General features: G+C 33.2%; 1 protein-coding gene and 1 long non-coding RNA gene across 31 annotated transcripts in view; one reads left to right on the top strand and one right to left on the bottom strand.

The window, feature by feature from the left end:
- The window catches only part of LOC145279450 (E3 ubiquitin-protein ligase TRIM45-like), a 556560-nt gene that overhangs the window by 219039 nt on the left and 315021 nt on the right, over positions 1–22500 (bottom strand). For 2 of the 30 annotated variants that reach the window (XM_080130841.1, XM_080130810.1), the window contains exon 1: positions 1200–1461. The exons of 24 other annotated variants lie outside the window; for them this stretch is intronic. The gene's annotated coding sequence lies outside the window, so the exon portion shown is untranslated. Of the gene's footprint in view, positions 1–1199; positions 1491–22500 lie in introns of those variants that run through there. 4 more of the 30 variants (XM_080130773.1, XM_080130736.1, XM_080130850.1 and 1 more) reach the window with 4 other exon arrangements.
- LOC145279636 (uncharacterized) lies at positions 2024–5122 on the top strand. The gene is made up of 2 exons (XR_013868419.1): positions 2024–2110; positions 5045–5122. It is a non-coding gene; the product is annotated as an uncharacterized LOC145279636 (long non-coding RNA).

The raw sequence follows: 22500 nt of genomic DNA, 5'->3' as shown, positions 1-22500 counted from the left end.
CAGGTAGTATATATATGTAGGTAATATTTTTTTTTTAAAATTATATGTATTATATATATGTAGGTAATTTTTTTTTAATTACATGTAGTATATACATGTAGGTAATATTTTTTTTAATTATATGTCACTATGAAATAATTGGGGTCAATTAAGAAGAACTAATAAAAAAGAAGAAAAGAAAAAAATAGGGAAGGTCGAAGAGAAAGTGGAGAAAGAAGGGGAGGAGATATAATTATGAAATTTAATTGTCTATAAACTTTTCTTTATTATTCTGATGTTATAATCAAGTTTGATATAACTTTTATTCCTCTGCCTTTATTTTATTTATTTCATTTTCATGCCATCGTTGTTGCTCCCCTCAATAGTGCTGAGCTTTTTTATCTTGATAAGTTTTACTTTGTTAAAGATTTACTCTTTGATAGGTTAATTATTTTATATGTGTGTATGAGTATATATATATATATATATACTCATATATATATATATATATATATATATATATATATATATATTGTGTACAGAAAGTTGTTAGTTGAGACAGGTCATTGGTACCGTCGGTTTCAAGCCCGATAATAAGGCCCGTTTAAGGTATCCTTATCAAGCTCTCTTCAGCCAATATTCGTCTAACAACTTTCTGTACACAAAATATAAGTACGCTCTTAAAATTTGGATTTTCCTTTTAATTGAGCACTCTGCTGGAATTCTTTTTCCAAAAAAAACTAATCATATATATATATATATATATATATATATATATATATATATATATATATATATATATATATATATTACTGTTTGGTATAAAAACTTATATCACACATATATTTTTGGCTTGAGTATATCTTTAAACAATTCTTCAAAACAAAACTGAAATTATTATTATTAATATATAATATGCTGGTGACGAATAGATTGTACATAAACGTTAGTGTTTCATTCCATTGAAGGAAATCTTCAGACTAACTGAAACAATTCATAAAACAACAAAACAAAAAGACGATTTAATCTAACAACATTTATGAAGAAGTCAAATTCTGTCAAAGAAATAAGTTTAGAACAGTTTAGGGTGAACATTGATATCGATGGAAGACGTTCGATTTAATTTTTTTTAGTGAGTATTTGGGGGTGGGGTTGAGAAAGGTGGGGTTTTGGGGGAGGGGTTAAAGATATTATTGCGTCGAATTACAGGCAAAACTAACCTTGCTCAAGTCCGTTTTCTGAACACAAATTACCGGTAAAAGTCCACATTTAACACAGACGAAATTTTTGCTGCCAGAAAAAACGGCAGCTTCACATTTGAAAATGTTTGAAGAAAAAAAAAATGTTATTGAAATTATTATAAATATATATTTTTTTTAGTTATTAGATTTTTTTTTTCTTTGTAAAGCCACAGGCAGCGGAAGCAGCAGCAGCAGCAGCAGAAATATGCCGGGGAGCGCTGAGTATTGAGGTGTTGCCGACTTTACGGCCGCGGCAGAGAGAGGAAGACAACAGCAAAAACGATCTAAACGCGAAGAGGAAGAGGAAGAGGAGGGGGAGGATGTCGAGAGAGGGGATAAAGACTAGGGAAGAACGTAGAGGATGCAACAGTGAGGCCAGATGATGAGGGATGGGTATTCAGCCAGCCTCCTAAGACTGTGACGTTTCATTCAAGTATCATCTATGGCAGGCTGATACTTTGACGCTTCTTCGCCCGTTTTTGTTCGGTGCGTTGGTAAGCTTACCTACCTTAGACGTCCGTACGGCACACCCGTCGAGCAGGTAGGCACCGGTATAGTAACTTGCCATGGATGCCCCAGCACACACGCACGCGCGAGCGCACACACTCACACACACAAACTCTCTCTCTCTCTCTCTCTCTCTCTCTCTCTCTCTCTCTCTCTCTCTCTCTCTCTCTCTCTCTCTCTCTCTCTCTCTCTCTCTCCACCGATACTGTAAACAGTTTTGATCTGGAATTGCAGCGAAGGGCAAGATGGGGGCGGCTAAAACGTTCGCTGAATTCACGTAGAAAGGAAGAAAGTTTGCCAAAAGTTTGCGTTATCTGACGAAAGAGTGAAAGGCAGAATTATTGCGAGAATAAGACGAGAAAGAGAGATAAAAGATGGGTTAGGTAAGTTCACGAGAAAATGAAAGAAAAATAAAGTGAGAAAGAAATAATGACTTCTTAAATATTCTAAAAAGAAAGAAACCATTGTTTAAACAAGGACAAAGGAAGAAAAATATTAAAAGGCGTATTACATGAAAAAATGAAAACGAAATTAATAATGATTAAAAATTAAAAAGTAAAAAAGGAAAAAATACGTTTTTAAATCATTTCAAAAAGAAATAAAGTTCTAAAAAGCAAGTAAAGAAATGAAATGTTTTTTAAAAAAAGTAAAGAAAAAGAAGTAAAGTTCAAAAAGAAAAAAAAAACGTTGATGAAAATATGTGAAAAAGAAAATTATTGTGTGAAACGTCATTAAAATAAATTATTGTATGAAACGTCATTAAAATAAATAATTGTGTGAAACGTCATTAATATAAATTGTTGTGTGAAACGTAATTAACATAAATTATTGTGTGAAACGTCATTAAAATAAACTGTTGTGTTAAACATCATTAAAATAAATTGTTGTGTGAAACGTCATTAATATATTTTGTTGTGTGAAACGTCATTAAAATAAATTGTGTGAAACGTCATTAATATATTTTGTTGCATGAAACGTCATTAAAGTAAATTATTGTATGAAACGTCATTAAAATAAATGATTGTGTGAAACGTCATTAAAATAAATTGTTGTGTGAAACGTCATTAAAATAAGTTGTGTGAAACGTCATTAAAATAAATTGTTCTGTTAAACGTGAAACGCCATTAAAATAAATTGTTGTGTGAAACGTCATTAAAAAGAAGAAAAAAAGAATAAAACCCAAAATGAAAAACAAGCTTAATAAAGAAAGGAAGAGAACCAATACGATGGCAAGATTGAAAAAGAAATAAGAAAAGAAAGATGTTAATGACATAGCGAATCATGATGATGATGATGATGATGATGATGATGATTTAATCGGTGAAGGATAGAGATAAGAAAATAGTAAAACAGTTAGTGTCGGAGAGTATTGAGATGAGGATGGAGAGAAAAGAGATATCGTTTAAACAAGAGATAAGAATAAAAATGAACTTTATCTCAAGCCGAACAGATTGACTAGTGTCCAGTTTAATATATATATGTGTGTGTGTGTGTGTGTGTGTGTGTGTGTGTGTGTGTGTGTGTGTGTGTGTGTGTGTGTGTGTTGAAGGGAAGGGTTAGTACAGAGACAAGAATGTCGAGGTGAGGTAGACTGGGTTTATTTCAACGTTCACCGTTACCTGAAAGAACCAAGCAAATACTCCCCCCCCCAAAAAAAAAGAAAAAATGTAGATATGCCGGGGAGGAGGGGGGTTGTATATGAAACTAATTTTAAAGTCGTTCAGTATCGCTCACTTGTCTATTTTTAATTTAATAACTATATAGAACTATTTCGTGTATATATACTTTTATTATAAAATAATACGTTACGAGTGCATACCCACACGCACACACACATACACACACACACGCACACACACGCACACACACACATATATATATAAATTGTGCATATTTAGCGGCATTTTTTTCATTTAAATATTGTTCAAGACAGCGAAGAAGAGCTTTTATTTATTTATTTTTTATTTATTTTATATATATATATATATATATATATATATATATATATATTTAAACTTACTTATCCTTAACACAATGCGAACGATTCGCGCATGCGTAGTCGTGAAGCAGTTGACAAATCGATTAAAATCCGATGACCCACAACTTTCCGGGTGAAAACTGATTAAAACTTTTTCCACATGTCTGAATACCCTAAATATCAAATTTTAAGTCTGTAGATCCAAACATCGCTAAGTATATTGTTGGAGAAGCGTCCTTACACATATTCTTACTTTATATATATATATATATATATATATATATATATATATATATATATATATATATATATATTGAGATTGTCGGACTGACTTCCTCGTCTTAGTTGTTATAGTCACAACGTTTCGGCCGTTTTGCCTTCCGGCCTTCATCAGGTGTTTTGTACCTTACTGGCGAACCGTTTGTTAGGAGTCTCGAACCCAACCCTTTATTATTATAAATATAGTGACATATGGCCGAGTGGTCCTAGACGTTGTATCAAAGTTTACAGTTACCCAAAGGTGCTGAGTTCAATCCTGAACGAAGGTAATGAAAAGTAACATTCAAAACAGAGAATCAGCAACTATGTCCCAGAGCCTAGCTGGAGTCCGAACATGTTACTCCCGTAATAATAATAAAGGGGTGGGTTCAAGATTCCTAACAAACGGTTCCCCAGTTCGATACAAAACACCTGATGAAGGCCGGAGGACAAAACGGCCGAAACGTTGTGACTATAACAACCAAGATGAGGAAGTCAGTCCGACAATCTCAATCCGACAATCTCAATAAATGAAAACACCTTATCTCAAAAATACAGACAATTACTCTCTCTCTCTCAAATTGGGTCAAATATAATTTTATATTCCAGACTTATTTTTATACTAGCCTGGGTGTTCGACGTTTCCCGGGTGTTTGGAAGTATGTGTTGAACAGAAAACAAACAAAAAAGTAGGCAGGAAGGCTCGAACCCGTACTGCGAAGGAGGAAAAGAACGCAAAAAAAAATTAATAATTATTGAATTAAATTAGTTGGTAATTAACTTTTTCCCGGGTGGAAGATATTGGCATAAGAACGAAAAAAAAGGGATAGCGGATAAAGAGAGAGAACTCAAAAACGTAGGGTAATTAGTTTTCCTCGCTAACCATTAGGCCAAAGGGGATAGTGAATGAAAGGCTGTTTGTGAATGCCGGATATTACGATTAGGAAAGTATGCAAAAACTTCTCGCGGAATCTGACGCAAGAAATCCAATGAAAAAAGCCTTTGCGGACATACACAAACGCTCGCGGTCATTTTGCCTTTTTATATATTAGATAAAAGTTTTTTTCTACTTTTATTTAAGATGCATACAACGACTTAATGCAAATGGCAAAGAGTTAAAGTAGTGGAAGATGTGAGGTGAAGAAGTGAAAAAAGGCGGTTTTAAGACTCGGCAAGTATTTTGAATTCAAATTTTATTATCTATCGTCATTTTCGCAAAGAAATTTCATAATTATATTGCACTTAATGTTCTCAAGTTCCCTTAGTTTATTTTCATTGGCCGTTAAAAATTTTATTCTAAGCATTGATGGCGTCAGTACACTTAGCGTTATGTTTTTTTTTTTTACATCGGAGTCACCACTTATCAAGCTCGGGAGCCATTCGGGGATAAGGGTTATTGCGTGTACAGTAATCAATGGGACAATACCGTAGTCATCGTTAGTAATGGACATTTGATAAAGTGTCTTAAGGAGGCGGTTTATCAGGAATTTGTTTATGTTGGGCTTGAAGACATCCAAGTTGTAATGTGGGAAACAGGCAAACGGAAGAGAGTTCCACAGGCGTGCAGTTCTAAGAAAGAAGCTTTGTTTATGAAATCTACGTTTTGATTTAGACACAGATAAAGAATGGGGAAAATTATTGACAGTGGTTTCAGCTAGACGAGTGTTTTTTCATATTTCCTATCAAACTTTTGTCTCTACTGATATTAAGGTAAATACTTATATGACGCGCACACCTACACACATCCAACATACAATTCAAGTGTATATTCACACATTTATACACACACTCGAATGCCTACTGGAGAGAACCTGAATGCCTACTGGAGAGAACCTGAATGCCTACTGGAGAGAACCTGAATGCCTACTGGAGAGAACTCACATAGTATTCGCGGCCCAAATAAGATCTCCTTTCTATTAGCCACAATGAAAACAGAACAAAGGTGCGAGACAAGACGTGTATTAACAAAAGACAAACAAAAGACAAACAAAAGGTTACAGCACGTGAGGTTAACTCCGGAACTAGAGCTCTACCTGGGATCGTTAAGAGTTCTGGTATATATGGAAGATAGTTGAGTCGATTCAAAGGGTGGTTCTCCACAACATTAACCCACAAGTAATAGTACGAAGCTGAATACTCTACCAGACTAGATACATTTTTGTCCAAGAATCCAGTAAGACCAAGAGACCAAAACAAAAGATATACTACTACGTATGAAAATGGTTAATTGAGGAGAGGAAAATTATGTTCTCAATTTCTTTACTAACTCAGTGTTTGAGAAATAAAGAACTTAAATGGAACATTCGAATATCTATGTATCTCATATAGAGATCAAGTGTTAGTCCCGGGTAGTGAGCCCCTTGATTTCTGAGAAGTTCAACTAAAGTAAAAATTAAAAAAATGTCGAATATAATTTCGTACGTGAACATATGTTTATCCTCATATCCATATAATATATTATTATATTAATATATTAGTATATTAATATATTATTATATTATATTAATATATTATTATATTATTATAATAATATATTATTATATTAATATATTATTATATTATTATATTAATATATTATTATATTAATATATTATTATATTATTATATAAATATGTCATTATATTATCACATTAATATATTATTATATTATATTAATATATTAATATATTATTATATTAATATATGAATATATTATTACATTATTATATTAATATATTATCATATTAATATATTATTATATTAATATATTATCATATTAATATATTATTATATTAATATATTATTATATTAATATATTATTATGTTAATATATTATTATATTTATATATTATTATATATTATTAATTAATATATTAATATATTAACATATAATTAAACTAATTTGGAAATCATTTAATCAATATTCTTACTTCTGTTATTTAGAAATGTGAAATGGGTTACAATAAAACACTTCTCTGTGCAGAAAATAATATTGTATTGAATATGTTAGTGCTGGGACGATTAATCGGAATCGAAAAAATCGGAACTTTTTGTTGCATCGAAATTTTTTGCATATTTTCGAAGTTCAAAAACGATTCTTTTCATTATTTTTTTATTTTATTTTTTGAAACAATCTTTTCTACTGTTGATAGCAATAATAAAATAATAAATATTTATTTATTTTAAATTACTTGTAAAACTAAAATCTCTAGACCACACCCACAAACGTTTACGTTTGAGAAAATATATGCACATTTTTCGTGTGTTTTTTTACAGTAATCGGCAAAAATAACAACTTTATGGTTAAATATTTGAGATTTATTTTAAAGAATCGGTAATTGCACCATGACAGAGAATTTGTTATGGAATCGGTAATTGTATCGGAATCGGAAAAAATATTGAAATTGGTACATAATTAGAATATGTATTGCTTCCATATTTTGATATTTTATTTAATTTATTAATGTTAACTAATTTTTAAACATATGTAAAGCCTAATGTAAACAGTTTTGTAGAATCTCCTACTTTTATTTTAGTAAATTTTCTTCTGTGGTAGAATACGAGAAGGCATAAGTTGCATTTTTCTTTTATTGGGTATATATTTATTCGCTCTTCCCAATATGGACTAATACAACTCAAAGTGGATATTAATTCTGATTAATTCCCTATTAATCAAATTTTTGGATCCTACACATGTGATTTTTAAATCTCTTCGTAAACCTTCGCCTGTAGACCCAATTTTGATATGCTTCTTATTTACGTCACTGTGTTGCACTTATATACAATGTCAAAGACTATATAATTCCCCTAGTCGATAGTTATTCGCGTTTCTACAATTACATTGGGTATAAGCTCTAATATCACTGCTATGTTGCGTATGTGTATTGATACCTTTAGTATGATAGCATTAGAGTTTAGACTTAGTGATGGCTGCCTTGACAAGACGGAAGTGTACGTACATTCCTTCAATATTGGTAATTCTATATGATTTCTTTTTCAAAATGGTAATCTACTGTTTTCTATTCACAAGTTATATATTTTGAAAATCTTTTAGTATAACTTGGAATTAATGATTTATTTTTTTTTTTGCATAACATGTATAAGATAATGTTATTCTTGGATTTACTCTGTTAATCGGAGAATATTATTTTTTAAAATCAATGTAAAGGTCGCACTTTTAATATTTAAGTAGACCAAATATTAGAGTAAATGTCACTAATGTAATATTTTATTCCGGCAGTGTTTATTTTATGGCCTCAGGCAGAAAAAAGAAACAAGAAAAATGATCAAAAGAAGTGAAAAAAAAATGAAACAAAAATAACACTGTATAAACAATGAAAGTCCCGGATATAAAAGTGAAGTTAATTCAGCGTCGGGTTAAATTTAGATGCACTTCAAAAGTAAAAATAGACAACGCCTCTTTGTGTAAATCCCAAAAAAATGTTATGAAAAAAATCTCCATTTTTTACGACTTTACAAAAAATTTAGTAAACCAACAAAGTGGAAAGGTATTTTAGCACGTCCCCCCCACACACACATATATATATATATATATATATATATATATATATATATATATATATATATATATAGCAAGTTATGAAAATATATTTACGGGAATTAAGCAATAGAGAGGCTTCCACATTTCATCAACCAAGCCCGCCGACTAACACACGTTAAATACACAGTAAATTTGATTTTCTTCATTTCTACGCAAATATTACGAAAATATAAATCATATAGAATATATGTATGAATATAATTACACGTAATAGTTAAATAAAGATGATCATCGTATAAGAGAACCGAAAAAAAAAACTAATAGGGAATTAATTAAAAACGATAAAATATATGCACATTAGCTAGATCTTTTGTAGATGAATGCAATTCCACGACTCATAAATAACAAAGTTGTATTTTCTTTTTAAATAAATAGAAAAAAGGGGTGTTGATAAGACTATCAATACACACAAAAAAATATAGATTTATTTTTGGGTAAAGTTCCCCCGGGTTTTCCTTTCACTTCAGTAAATAATGGTCTTTTGTTATATATATGGCGTACTATTATCCTTATATATATGATGTTTATGTTTATATATATATATATATATATATATATATATATATATATATATATATATATAAGTGATAGTGTCTGTGTGTGTCTGTGCGTCTGTGTGCATTTCCCTACGCTAAAACTCTGTCAATTTTAAGCCTACAGATTCGAAATTTGATATACAGGGTACTGAGATTTGGGAAAATCGATGTGATAGGTTTTCGACAGACATTTGGCAATTAAGTGGTCAATATTCAACGATTTGGCCTTTGAGAACTCTACCAAACTCCTCCTACAATTTTGGGTCTAAACACGTGGTATTTTAGATATAGATTACTTGGACATGGATCCAACTTATTAACTTTACTTGATCCCTAAACAATAAATGTTAAGAGGTCATAATAGGGGTCAAAGTTTTAAAAAATCGACCTTTTTTTTCTCAGCATACACCACAAAATACCTGGGCAACGCCGGGCACCAATTGCTAGTATATATATATATATATATATATATATATATATATATATATATATATAGCAAGTTATGAAAATATATTTACGGGAATTAAGCTATAGAGAGGCTTCCACATTTCATCACTGTAGGGAATTGTTGGCCTAAAATACATGGGATTTGTGTTATTTGTTTTTTTATATACATGTGGTTAGCTAACTAATCAGCTTTATCGTTATTGCTTCTCACTGGTTTATGTTTTCATTATCCAATGAAAGGGCTTCTCTGGCAAAAACGAGTTCGGCTACTTTTTTGTTCTGTTTTGTATATTGTTGATGCGCACGTTTGGTTAAAATCTGTTTTGCTTAATTGTCATAAAAATATTTTAATGACTTTCTACCAGATCTCCTACCGTATTCAGCACTTGGTAAGTAAGTAATGAAAATCGATGCATAAAATATTATATCTCCTTACATCATTTTATGTGAATGCAAGAAATTATATATATATATGCACAGACTTGACGAAAAAGAATAAACATCAAGAAAAATATTTTCCCTACGATTAATAGATGCTTATTTATAGTTACAGATCAAACTAGTGCTGAAATATCCTAGAGTATACTTCTTTCTATTGTTAATACATTGATCATACAATACATAAGAGAGGACAAAGAGTGCACAAAACCTCATCTAGGTCGCCCCGCCCTCTGAAAGAACCTTGCGACTTGTGAAAAAATATTGAAGAGGATCCTCGGTGCAAAGCTTTTGATATTCCAACACAAGCTGGTGTCAGTCCCAGAACAGCTGTCAGGTATCTTCACAAGTTGAGCTAATATCGTAGAACTGCGAGAAAGAAACCTCTTCTTTGTCCTGACAACATCAAGCATAAAAATGATTGGCGTTGTGAGATGGTGGAGAGACCTAGGACCCTTTGGACCAAAACTAAACACTTCAGCAAATCTCCACACCAACGTAATGTACTTGCAATAACCCTTATCCCTGAGTGGCTTCCGGGCCTTGATAAGTGGTGATCACTGTATGGGGTGCAATTTAGAGTGATGGTCGCTCAGACTTGGTGGAGTGCGAAAGAAACATCAATTCTGCTAAATATGTTTCAATATTACTTGAAAGACGCCTACCAATATTCTCAAGTGATAAAATGAATCAAGTTAACTCCTTATTTATGGAAGACGGAGCTCCTTGTAACTCTGCGAGGGCAACACAACGTAAGTTAAATCAAAATGGGATTTAAAGTCAATTGAAAACATTTGGCACATTTTAGACCGGAACCTTCACAAAAGAAAAAAAAAATGGAAACCATCTTCTAAGCCTGAATTTTTAGCATTATTGCTTCAGACACAGTAAGAAATTCAAGATAATATTCCTCAACTGATTATGGCATAGCTAGAAGGATCCTAGCATTAAAAATAGTAAAGGGAATGTCAACCAAGTATTAGTTTTTAAATTTGTGACCATTTATTTTTGATTTTGTTCTATAAATTATGTTTATTGAAATAAACTGTTTCTATGGCTGTCCGTTCTTTTCTGTTGTGTCTGTGTATATACTTTTTATTTGTTTTTATTTGTTTTACTTCAGCATTTATATGTCTCTACACATTCATGAGCATGTTTCGGTCAGCCAGTTACAAGAAACTAGAGACATCTTCAGCCGATATTTTTAATACAGAAGTTTAGTCCGTAATCTTTCGGACTTAACTTCTTTATAAGCAGCATCTACTGAAAAGGTCTCTAGTAACTTGTAACTGACCAAAACGTGCTCATGAATGTGTAGCTACAAAAAAATAAAAAAAATATATCTTGCCCTACTTCAATATTGAGCACTCTTATATTAACCTTGTTAAAACTTCATTAGTTGCTATACCTCTGGAAAATATTTACCTGGAATAATTATATATATACAGGGTGACCCCAAAAAACAGGCCCCAACTCTAATTAGGCCCCGTTTCTTAGTGTTTTGTCTGAATGAAATGAAACTTTGATCATAATTAGTTTATTATATTCAAAACATCACATCAAAACACTAGGGTCTTTGGCCTTTTTTTCTCCGTTCTTCAGCATATGTTCTAGATGGCCTCCATTTAGCTTTTGTTTTTGTTTTTTTTTTGGGGGGGGGTCACCCTATATATATATATATATATATATATATATATATATATATATATATATATATATATATATAATTCTGTACAGGGTGGAACGATAAAATTGTTGGCATAGAAAAGACAAAATGATTCCATTTTCATTTGATGAAAACCGGTTTTCTTTTTTTTTTTTTTTTGCAGATCATCTACTAGTTGGCCAGTTGTGTACAAATCCCAAGAGCGATAGGAGCCTTCTATCATGTCTGAAAGTGACACAATGTTCAATGAGCAAGATTGGAGATGCATCGCTGTACAACTCATGCTCTCTACCGATCCAAGTTATGGCAACAGGACCATTGCCAGCAGCCTCAAAATACATTGCCGGATTGCCACAAACAACAGGGACTTGCCCAGGATGACGAAAAAAAAAATTACGGTCACGGTTATGGTTTTTGATGTGGTTTCAAGTGAGGGCCACATCGTGCCACCTTACACCTCTGAGGTCGGCTTGAAAATCAAGACCACAGTTTAACTGGATATGCTGAAGTGTGTGGCTATCCCCTTGTGTAATCAGGTGGCCGCTGGCAGACCCTGAGTGTGGCAGCAGGATTCGGTGCCCACAAATCCAAAGAGACCCAAGCTTGGTTTCAGAAGGCGTGCTACGACTTTCTACTCTTGTCTCACTGTTCCTCTTCTCTTCCGATCTGAATCTGCTGGACTACTACGTTTGGTCATATGTTGAAAACATCACAAACATGACCTCCTACAACACGAAAGCCAGCTTGATCACCACCATCTGCCGAGTATTTTCCAAGCTCATAACGGCGCTTGTGGAAAAGGCATGCTCCCAGTTCCAGACCCATATTAAGACGATGATTGAGGCTGTCAGCTCTACTACATAATCGAGTTGCCTGGATTGATTTTTTCAGTAAAAGTTTTAAAATAATGTGGTGTTGCTTTATTTCGATAATTTTATCGTTTTATCGTTCCACCCTGTATTTTTATGAAAAACGCTCCAGACAAGGCATGAAGTCACTTGTTGTAAGGAGCCAGCAAGAACAAAAGATAGTTATTAAAAAGGCAGGAGATACCTATCGAAAAGCAAAAGTTATAGGTAGGAGGAAAACAACCAGCAAGAAGGGAATTCCATAATCTTTTAGTTGTTGGAAAGAAGCTTCTGAAATAGGAAGCTTTATTAAAATAAGATATTAAAATGACGAATTGATGAAGACCACGAGACTAACGAAACAAACGAGCTGGTACAAAGGAAGCAGGGAATAGATATGACACTTCTGAAGAACACATGCTATAAAAATATTTATATAAAAAACTGAGACTAGCAACATCACGTCTGTGAAAGATAGGTTGCAGAGAAAACAGGGTAAAGCCAATCAAATTACGTTTCTGCACCTTTTCAAGGATCTTCACTAGCTCAAGTATGACAACAGTACTTCATAGATAGTCCAATAGTAGAGTTGTAGAGAAAGACTTTAGAACTTATTTACAAGAAGCAGAAAGGGCAATGGATTTAATATATGAACTCCAAGAAAGATTTGATGAGAAAGAAAGACTAAGAAGTTTCAAAGTTGATTTCTTTTCAACAACAGAGTGATCCATGGAGGAAAAAGGATACGCCTACGATTGAAATACACGAGATTTCAAACAGCTTTGCTTTAAATGTTGAAGAAAGGGATTGCCGTATAAATAAGAGAAATTAAAACTATGGAAGCATAAAAACGAAATAAATCCGGTTTAAAAATAGAGACGTCGAAAAGAGAGATTAAAGCATTGCTGAACAAGTATGATGTGGTTTATTATTACACGCTTTTATTTCCGGCGTCTCCGTAAAAATAGAAATATTCATTGCGTTTGCTTCAGCAGCTAAAATCTCTAATTACTTTTGTGTGATGTTTTTGTCATTATTTTAGATTTCTCTATTTCTGGTTTTCTTCGTTCCTTTCGTTTTATTTTTCTTATTTTGTCTGCGTTTTTATTTTCCTGCCTTTTTAATCGACATTCAAAGCTGGTGACGTTACCACTGTATCAATGTGACACGCGTATGAACTGATTAAAAATAAACTAAGATTTATGTACAACGTGTATAAGGATTTTTTTTTTCTATTTTGATCCCTTTTTGACTCCTTAAAAACTATATTTATCGGCTAAAGACCCATAAAAGAACGGTCCATAAAAAATCCAATTATTTTAGGCTCCTCGTACTGTTACAGAGAGAGAGAGAGAGAGAGAGAGAGAGAGAAAGAGAGAGAGAGAGAGAGAGGTGAGTAAACGTGGAGGTAGACACGTTTACCAGAACCGAAGGTCAGCTGACCAGATTACGTATATGTGACGTGGTCAGGTTGGCCAGATCTGTGAGATTTGATTTGGGCTTTGAAGAAGACGGACGTTTTTTCCGTTGTCTCCCCCTCTTAACTGGGGAGGGGGGAGACGAACGCTGACGTGTGTAAAGAAGAACCCACACAAGCCGAGTTCACTTCCACCTTCTGCAGGACCTCTGGGGAAAGTGAAATAAAAACTATAAAACCCATTCATCGTCTTGGAGTGATAAATCTTCGTCAAACAGGTATCAAGTCTCCCTCCAGGATGAGAAATTTCCAGATGGTCCAACATCGAAGAAGCAGAGGTAGGTTCAGAAATTACATGTCACACACACGATTCTCTTTATGATAATCAAACACACAACCATTTAGATTAGAGACAATCATACGCACACGGAATCCTTCTTATGTTATACACCCAGACGTAAATGGCGCCCCTAAATGAAGAACTCTACGACTTTTAGTTTTGGTAGAGAAAGAGTTTGAAAATATGGATACAGACAGACAGACAGACAGACAGAAAGAAAGACGGACAGACATATAGCCTTTTATATTATATATATATATATATGTGTGTGTGTGTGTGTGTGTGTGTGTGTGTGTGTGTGTGTGTGTGTGTGTGTGTGTGTGTGTGATAAACCGTAAAATGTTCCCATACTGGGCAATGTACGTTCATAACACTGTCGGGTTACTCGACGATCTCCACCTATTTGTGTATTTAGTAATAATGTTCACTTCCGGTCTTGCCAACGAGGCTATTTTGTTGAAAAATAAACGAAATAAAAAGATTGCCAAAAATTCTTGTGACGTGTTCATTCAGAACGTGCTCTCTAGTATGTGCAACGCAATAGAATTCTACAGATCTAGAATTGCTGACGACATCTCTCTCGAAAAAGATCATCAAACCTCGAATTTATTTGCCTAAATATGCGTTCGATCATTTCCCAATGTAATGGCAATAAAATATGCTATTTTGCGAGAATTTAATCATCTGTCGATATAAAGAATTCAACCTTATATCTTCGACGCCATTTTGTATTTATATGAACATTCTTATAACGCAACATTTTCTTCCGCCCTAGCTATCTAATGAAATATGCCCGAATACAAAATCAAATATATCTGTCAAGATGTCAAAGATCTGTCAAGATGGCCTAATATATATATACTAGCTGTACCCAGCCACGCGTTGCTGTGGCTCAGTTTGTTAAAATGGAACACATGTGAAAGTAGAGAAAAGTTTAATTCTTTTTTTCAAGAGAATGTACAAATTATTTTTTTTAACAGATGTTAAGAAAATAAACAGAAAAATACTTCCATTATTAATTATGCAAAAAAATAAATAAAATGTTCATTTAGTGTTTCAATATGCTTATAAATTACGATAAAACCTGCTGAGTATGCACTGTTTTACGGTTGTTGTAAAAATGGAACGGAAACTTAAATTTCATTTCGTTTTAATCTTTCTTAATTTTTTTATTGTGCCCCCCCCCAAAACGAATATAATCAAAACAGTAACATTCAACAATTGTACTTTATGTATATAAAACACAAAATATTTATTTAAAAAAAAAAAATTTTTTTTAAGTTAATAACGAAAGGGAAATAATTCCATTTTTTTAAACGAAAAAGTCAGTTTACCTAACTTACTGTATTAATGCTATTTTTTTAAGCAAGAAAAAAAAGGTAAATATCCAAATACGCTACTACAGAACACCGACCACTCTTTGTTTTTTTATAGGTAATTGAGGTCGCTGACAACGAATCTGATAGTCAAACTTGGGGCAAATTTACCGTTTGCATGGTATTTACCCCTGAACCCACGAACTTCTTTCCACCATTTTGCAGCTTCCGTTTATGCTACGCGCATGCACGCTGTAGCATAAACGACGGCTTCACCAAGCAAACTACGTTGGGGGGAGGGGATTTTTTTTTCATGACATAGAATTTTCTAATTTTCAAAAATACATTATAGCGCTTTTTAGGTGGAAAATTTAAAATTAGCTGAAAAAGAAATACAATAAGAAAAGGAAAGCACACCAAGTTGACGTAGGGGGGGGGTCATTTATCTGTTGTTTTTTTTGTTTTGTTTTTTACCTGGAACATCGAATTTTCAAATTTTCCGTAAGTAACGCACCGACATTTACCAATTAGAACACCATTTAACATTTTCCGAAGATTTTACTTTGTACATTGGGGGGCGCGAGAGGGGGGGGCGGATGTGATCTTGGCGCGCGTGCGCCCCAACATCACATCCCCCCCCGCCCAAACAAATTAGAGTGGTCGGTGTTCTGTAGTAGCGTATCTGGATATTTACCAAAAAAAATATTTAGGTTTGGTTATAAATTCCTAAACTCATTTCACCCTAAATAATTTAGGTGACTGAAATAGGAATCTAATTGAATCTTTAATTTCCTGAACAGTATGCGAGAATTACGGACTTTAGGGGCTTTTTTCGTAATGTTACTGTAAAAATTATTTTTTATTGTTACAAATTACGATGCTTTAAAAGAAGCAAAAATAAATTCGGGTTTGTATTACTGTACACATAGATTCGAAAAAGTTGTCAAAAAACAAATATATAACAAATAAATGTTATCAAAGGCAAGATAAGTTACTTTTCTGCCAAACTGGATATATTTTTTGTGTTTTTATTCAATGTATCTATTCAGCTCGAAAAACATACAGTGTTTATCGATGTATTCGAAAATTCAAGATGGCGTCTCACACTCTCTTTAACACCGTAATTTGGGAAAAGGTGTTATAAATAAAAAAAACTACACAAAATACTATTAAAACACCGCCGAATATATGTCAACCTATGTCACGGTAACATATATTGAGCGAGTTTTTAACAGTAGTTTATCCGGTTTTTTATTTATAACACCTTTTCCCAAACTTACCGTGTTAAAGAGAGAATCAGACGCCATCTTGAATGTTCCAATACATCGGTAAACACTGTATGGTTTTCGAGCTGAATAAACATGTTACATTGAATAAAAACACGAAAAATATATCCAGTTTGGTAGAAACGTAACTTATCTTGCCTTTGATAACATTTATTTGTTATATATTTGTTTTTTGACAACTTTTTCGAATCTATGTGTACAGTAATACAAACCAGTGGCGACTCTAGCCTATTATTGCTTGTCGTGCCCCCCTGCCCTTTGTCAACTTTAGTTCCCAATCCGTGGTCCTTGGACCCAAATAAGTAATCATAGTTGCTATTGCGTGATTCTCCATTGCATAGCACAGATTGACTAACGTACATTGCATGGTGTTTGTTTTTGTTTTTTTGTGAACAATCAAGATACTATATAATTTGTGGTCTTGTTGATACAGTAGATAAGATATTTTTTCCCTTTCAAAAGTATAGAAGAAAAGAGATATTCATTACTATGAGTAGAAAAATATGTTTATTAGAATAAAGAAATTTATGACAATGACAACTAACCAGGTTAGCAATTAAGTCCACAAATCGCCAGGTCATTTGTCTCATGGAATTATAAAATAATTAAATGATTGATTTTTTATTAGCACTTCACAATCCCTTTTTTTTCATTAAGGAATGGTTTATTCGTGAATTTTGAATCATAGAAATCTACAAAAAATACGGGTTCTATGTCATTTTATATTAATAGTAAGAAAACCCCTCAAACCTCGGAACCTTCGTAGAAGTCCGTAGTAGTACGTAAATAATTTTTTTCATAAAGATTCTGTATGTAACTTCTTTTTTTTTTTTTGCTGCATCATTTTACAGCTAGTGTTCGTCTATAAATGCCTTTGAATAGGAATGTCTGCAGGTCAAGCGCGTTTTTGGGAAGGTCATCTCATTTGAGCATAAACTCCAGGCGTCTTGGTTTGGCCGCAAATTTTTCTATTACCTTATTGTGCAATTCATTTCTTTGCTCTAAGTCTTTAAGCATTTCCTTCTCAATTGAAATTCGAGCTAAAGACGAAAGTCGATCCTCAGCCATAGTGCATCTTAAAAATGATCGTATTCTGTCCAAGGTTGAGAAACTTCTTTCATTTGAAACTGAAGTAGCGGGAATGGTAAGGAAAAGTTGTATCAGTCTCACAGTTTCAGACATTGCAGACAAAAAACCGAGTTCATGAAGCATCTCCAAAATAGCTTTACTTGAGGTACATTTTTTGAAATCATTGTCAGAATACAAATACCTGAGCTCACTTGTCAAGGATTTTAGGTCAAAAATACCAGGGTATTTTTTCTGCAACGCATCTATATGTTGCTTAGGGAATGTACAGGAAAAAACTTCAAACTTCTTCACATCGAGCAATTCAAAATATGAAAAGTCTCTTATGTTGGCGAATCGATCCTTTAGTGACGAAATGATGTTTTGAATTATTTCAAAATATACACTTTTGTAGTTGATTCGATTTCCCCTAGTTTTTTTTTTGTTGGTGGAGCGTGTGATTAGTCACATATCTCCATGTCTGTCATCGTTTGTTGGATCATATTTTCATAATGTTCATTGTCACAATTGTTTGATATTGATTGAATGAAATCATGTATTTTATCTTGAGCATATTTCACGTCGAGTTTTCTGCACTGTAAAATGTCAAATAGTTTCTCTGCTTGAGAAAAAATGACATAAAAACAGGTAATAAAAACATGAAAGTGAAATCATTCAATTTTGACAATAAATTGTCGGTTTCACTTAGAGTTGCTTCATCCCATATTTCGCCATGATCAAGAATATCTTCGAGTGCGTTCATTATTTTTTGACGATCGTCTTTTATAGCGGATACAGTTCTTGATTTATAAAACCATCTAGTAGCATACAAAGATGGGATGCTGATTTCAAATTTTTGGAACACACTCTTCCGTTTCGTACTAGATGATGTGAATTTACTGAAGTTGTGTAAATGTGAAAAAAATATTTTAACGCCATCAACATTTTCCGTACTTTTACTCAAAACTAAATTAAGTTTATGGGCATAACAATGGATGAAATCGGCGTATTTACATCCCCTCTCTCTCAATTTAATTTGCACTCCGTTCCGTTCACCTGCCATCACGGCTGCTCCATCATAAGTTTGGCAAACAAATTTTGATTTTGCATCATCGAAGGAATTTAAAGACTTCTCGATTACATCAGCTAATCTTGTGGCACTTTTGTCATCGCTCACGTCATGAAATCCAAGGAATCGTTCAATAATTTTGCATCCATTCACATACCTAACAATGATCGAAAGCTGTGCATGCATTGCACAGTCAGTTGTTTCATCAGCCTGCACTGAAATAAATGGGACACTTTGAATTTCAGCGTAAATAACATCAGCAATCACGTTATCAATTGCAGATATAATTTCATTCTGTATTGTTCTGGAAACACCTGAAAATTGCCTAGAGCCTTCTTTTGCGGAAAGTTTTGATGCAAACACACTGTCAATTTTAGAGAAACACTGCAATAATTCTCGATAATTACCTTTGTTAAGACTATCTTCCCCTTCATCGTGTCCACGCAATGGTAGTTCTTGTTTGCAAAGATATAATATTGCGTTTATCAGGTGTTTCAGATATTGTCTATTTTCTTCGACCAATTTATTGTGCCTTTCTCTTTCAAGTTTGGCAGATTCACTAATAGCAGTAACTATGTCATACATGCCAAATGTTTTTAAACGCTTATAATTGTTCAAATGAGTCATTGATTTCGAATGAATTTTGCAGTCAGCCAAAATATGCCTATAATCAGTATAGCCAGTATCAGTCCATGATTGTCCTGATTTAGGCGTGAAAAGCAAGCAAGGCCAACAATAGAGTTTTTCCTCAGATTTACTCGCACATAACCATTCAATGTCATTAAACCATTTGGATTGGAAGGAACGAGTTCTAACCTTATTCACCAATAAAGGAGTTGGGCGCCCAACTTTGATAATTTCTCGCTTCTCGGCTACATTTCTCTGGCCAAACGATCTATTTTTCAGGTCTAACACAATATCCATTTCCATTATATCTAATTTTAAATTCAGATCATTAACAGTAAATGCAGTAAAACTTTTTTTTAATGTTTTAGAGAATAATCTGCTTACCCGTGAAACACAGGAAAATTAGCCCAAGTGACGTTATACGCAAAATACAGGGAACTTTCAAAAAGTAAATTCCATCTGATGAATCTTGAAACATATGATATCTTGACCAGTTGAAGTTATCCGTGGAAACACTGAGAACATTGAAAATCTTAATTTTATCCAAAAATTCTAAGATACAAAGAATTCGTAAATAAAGTCCGTGGTAAAATTGAATGTAGTGAAGCGACTGAAATATTTCGGCAACTGAAGTAATGTTCTCCAAAAACGGCGATTAAATTTTCCCATAGAATAAAAGGTAATATTGATGAATAAAGTTGGGTTTAAATAGCTGTGAAATGATGGATGCAGCAAGAAAAGTTACATACAGGGTTTTTATGAAAAAAAATTACAAAGTATTTACGTATCACTACGGAATTCTACGAAGGTTTATTGGATTGACGTGTTTCTTAGTATTAATATAAAATGACTTAAAACCCGTATTTTTCGTAGATTTCTATGATTCAACATTCACGAAAAAAAAATTCCTCAAAAAAACAAATTCACTCTTATTCAAAACCTGTTCTTTATTAATTAATGAAACAATAACTTCATCACTGATATTTATTTACAATCTGATATACACGCGTGGTTATGTTTACACAGAACTATTCGTGCTACTACATATTGCAACAGTAGTAGTAATCGTTCTTCATGTTTTTATGAGTATGTATGTGTCTAGAGATCTCTCTCCCCCTCTCTCTTTCTCTCCCCCTCTCTCTCTCTCGGTCCCTCATCCTCTTCCTAAAACAGACATCAGCAGGCTCGATCGTGCTAAATATTTTAAGCACTATAAGTGGGCTTCACTTTGCGGGTGATTACAGAAAAATCTGGATTTCTCTAACATTATGATTATTACGAGTAAAGGTTTGGCTTGGCACGAATTACGGACGTTCAACGTCATAGCCGCTGTTATGGAGTTTTCAATGAATCTGGCGGTGACCGGACAAAGACAACCCGTTCAAAACAGCATCCTTGTATTATTCCCAGATATATTTATGAATTTTTTGCTACTTAGTTATCGAAACTTGAATAGATATGTAATTTAATTGAGATCAGACTAAGTATGTTTGCTTGAAATTAATGGATGATTTTTTAATCCATTTTGAATAACATTAACCGAATTATTGGTCGTGCCGGGCACGAGTGGCACTAGTCCCATCTCCGCCCCTGATACAAACCCATAAATTCTTGCGTTTTTGATTTACTACTGAAAACCATAACTTTAGTAAAGGTATTTTTTGTTTAAACCAAATAAAACATTTTCACTAAGAGTTAAGTAAAAATAATTAGTTCATTATATTCTGCGATCATTATTTGAAAAATACTGCAATTTTCATTAAAATTCGTTAATTTCCTGATATTTGGTGAATTTTTAAGTAAAGGGAGGAGTCAAAATGTGTATACACTTTGAGCGTCGGCATTCATTTTGCGACCACGAGTGGTTAATTTAAATTAAAGTTCAATCACATGGTTACATTATCAATAAATAATGTAATTAAACCCATTGAAAATTTACCGATATTGTAAACACATTCTGTTTGCATTAAGCCTGTAGTGTTTTTTTTTAGTGATGCAATGTTGTCAACTGAGATTTTAAAAAAAACCCGCGAGATCAGGAGAAAGAAGTGTCCAGAAAATCGCTAGTGGAAAAATCGATTTTATAGTGAGATTTAAGAATGGTTAGTCGAAAAAAAGGTGAAAAACAAAACAAATAATCAATAAATAATTGTTACCAAAGGCAATAAATGCTACTTTTTTTTACTTACATGAATGAGTTTATTTTATGTTTTAAAGTATTTTCAAACGCTTTTCTTTATTTTTAATAATCTAATGCGAGTGTGTGGGTGCCAAATACCTCCAGATTTTCTAGAATTTCCCGCTAGATTGTAAAATCTCCAGATATAGCAGGAAAATCGCTAAATTGTAACACTGGTCACGTGACAGGAAGCGGTAATAAATAATTGTCCCTAAATAAAAAAAATGGCCTCTCGGTACAAAGAAATCCACCTAGTTATCATAGAAAAATTAAGTATAATGTTATAATTAAAAAGAAATATATAAAAACACACATGGATATAGTAAACATATTATACTAAAACGTGGAAGTCATCCGTCCAGTGTTTTTTTAGACAATTAACTCCGAACGAACCAACACTTACATTTATATATATATATATATATATGTGTGTGTGTGTGTGTGTGTGTGTGTGTGTGTGTGTGTGTGTGTGTGTGTGTGTGTGTGTGTGTGTGTGTGTGTGTGTGTGTGACATAGCGCGGACGGCTACATGCAAAGGCAAAGGAAATGACGTCACCAGTAAAAAAAAGATTTTAAAAAGGAGAAAAAGGATGATCTTGAGCGAGATGTGGAGCACGGAACGAAATAACGTTCGAGATCACATTAGAGGCTTGGATAACGTTAGAGATCACTTCGGAGACGTCACGGCTGTAATAATGAGGAAATAAATGTCGTTGTTACAAACAAAACGCGAGTTGAATTTCTTTTCTATTCTTGGTTTGCT

Source organism: Euprymna scolopes, chromosome 1, assembly GCF_053919585.1.
Source record: "Euprymna scolopes isolate OS-2025 chromosome 1, ASM5391958v1, whole genome shotgun sequence".
Lineage (NCBI taxonomy): Eukaryota > Metazoa > Mollusca > Cephalopoda > Sepiida > Sepiolidae > Euprymna > Euprymna scolopes.
Note: the sequence above shows the minus strand (reverse complement) of the source record. Positions and strands in the feature narration are given on the sequence as shown.